Raw genomic sequence first — 2450 nt, forward strand, 5'->3', positions numbered from 1 at the left:
ATGGCAATGATGACAGAGTACGGTTATATCTGGTAGAGCATCCTACACTAGTAGAAGGTACTTGTAGTGTGCAGCTACAGTATATCCCCCACTGTATACTGTTGTTTCTTTGACTGATCAAAAGAAGGGAATACTAAAGTAAAATACATTTTTGATGCAGACAGGTTCCTTTATTTAGTAGAGAGATGATTTTTAACATTTCAACAGTGTTTGACTGACCGTACCAGTGTAGAAGATGAAAAGAACACTTGATAGTAAACCCAGAGATACAAGACACCAGTAAGGTTTGATATCGTCTGAGTGATTTAGTGAAAGATGTTGTTGTAGAAGATGACGCTAAGAGGTCTGACTAGTGGCTGCCACAGTAGTAGGTATCTCTGGCGCAAACATAGGGGTGGTATACGGTGCAGTCCTCATCGAAAAATGTTTGATCTGTGAGGAAAGAAAACAAGTTTTATTGAATGATGATACCACATTCAGTCGCTACGTTTACATGCAGTCAGTATTCGGGTCAAGGTCAATATTCCAGTTTCTGAACCATTCGGAATAACCCTTTTACCATGCTACCCGTTTCCACCAGAGCCCCCCGGGCACTTTGGATGAAGGTGTGCTTGGCGTAACTTCTCGCTCACCATCTGATAGATTTGGCTATGGCGGTACTTTCTACCATCTATAAAAGACATCAGGTTCCTGTCTTTCACCACACTAACGAGGTGGCTTGTTTCCTCCTCGCTCCAAAAGTGGGTTTTTTTTCGAGTGGCCATGTTTACAAGTAGTTCCTGCCAAAGACACAAGATTCCTTTCCAATAGAACATGCGCACAACACCAATGAATGTTCTTTCCATCGTGATATCCCGACAGGTGTATACATGACCCAATAGTCAGCTTGGAAAAGGAGTAACCCAGGGCTAATATTAGCATATTCCAGTTTTTCAAAAGGATTATTGGTGTTTACAACCGGTTTATTGCAAAATTCCGGTTATGATAGGATTATTTGGCTGCATGTAAACGTACTAAATCATTCAGTGAGTTGAATTCGAGGATTATACTCATACCAGGTGCATAAAGCTCAACACAGGCACCGGTGCCGTCAGGCTTGCCGAGGGCAAAGTTATCGAAATCAAAGTCTTTGCCGTCAGTCCAAAAATAGTGTCCTTTCTGGAAGACAAAGTCACATTTGAATGAGTCACTCCTAAGGATAACACCCTAACAACACAACCTAACACGGTACATCTTGATGATGTTTAAACATCATTGACATGCTCCCGTATCGTCATGAAGCACGTGCTGATGTTTGAGGTCATACTAGATGGTGATGTAGGAGTTTGGACGACGTCCAACGTCAGGTGGTCTGTAAAACTATTACATATATTATATCCAGACAGAAAAGTTGATTTCTTTGTAAACGTTAACTGAAGTTCTCCCTGTGGATACGTAACAAATGTCACTTCTACACCTCTTTCCTTTAAGGTGATGAAAAGATTTAGAATTACTCCTACCGAGCACAAGAAACCTTGCTCGGAGTAAATGCTTCACCTCAATCGCATCATGGAGGCCAATCCAGGCAAAGTCGGCGCCTCCGTCTTTAATCAGTCCTGCAACAGCCACATTTTCCAGGTAGTTGTGGATGGAGGCCAGATTCCCACCAAGAATTTTGCAAACACGCTAATGGGAGAAACAAGTTGAAAACAAACATGAACACAAACGGATGGATCACTGATCTCATAGCAGTGAAATGGCTTAGAGCAGGGGTGTCCAAAGTGCGGGCCGGGGGCCAGTTTTGGAAACTTAGGTTGCCGCAAAATTTATAACATGGGAATAAAGTCAAAATATCAGGAGAAAAGCAGTTGAAATATTTGGAAAATTATAAAAAAAAAATCAACAGCAGAAATTTTACCAGCGTAAAGTAAAAATATTAAGAGGAAAAAATAGTTTTCAATGTTAGTTTTCAATAAACTTATAAAATGAGAAAAATGTCATTTTAGTAACAATGTTGAAATAAAGAAAAAATGCATTATTGTTTTACAAGAGGAAAGCTGAAATGAAATAGCTGGAAAATTAAAAAAAACAGCAGAAGTGGAAAAAACAGCTGTAATTTTACGGGAATAAAGTCAAAATATCAGTCATAATCGAATGAAGAACAGAAGTCTCAATTTGACAAGAATAAACTCGTATTATTATGGAAAAAATGTCATTTTTAGTAGCATTTCACCTACATTACAGATACATTGCCAAGGTGAAATGCAGTTTTGTCTTGAGCTTCTCATCATATCTCAGTGTGTTGGTTTACGAAATATCAAAGTGACCCTTGCATCCTTTCATTTTTCAGCATGTGGCCCTCGCTGGAAAAAGTTTGGCCACCCGTGTCTTAGAGCTACATCACAGCTACAGTGTGAACTTCTTGCATACTGTACCTCTGCATCTGCAAAAGGCCTGACTTCATATTGGAA

General features: G+C 39.7%; 1 long non-coding RNA gene across 1 annotated transcript; it reads right to left on the reverse strand.

Annotated features, from left to right (window-relative positions):
• Positions 1-300: 300 nt before the first annotated feature.
• On the reverse strand, positions 301-1667 carry LOC129192979 (uncharacterized). The gene is made up of 3 exons (XR_008573529.1): positions 1537-1667; positions 1056-1158; positions 301-432 (listed from the first exon to the last, which is right to left on the reverse strand). It is a non-coding gene; the product is annotated as an uncharacterized LOC129192979 (long non-coding RNA).
• Between the last annotated feature and the right edge of the window lie 783 nt (positions 1668-2450).

The sequence above is a fragment of the Dunckerocampus dactyliophorus genome, chromosome 1 (assembly GCF_027744805.1).
Source record: "Dunckerocampus dactyliophorus isolate RoL2022-P2 chromosome 1, RoL_Ddac_1.1, whole genome shotgun sequence".
NCBI classification, from domain to species: domain Eukaryota; kingdom Metazoa; phylum Chordata; class Actinopteri; order Syngnathiformes; family Syngnathidae; genus Dunckerocampus; species Dunckerocampus dactyliophorus.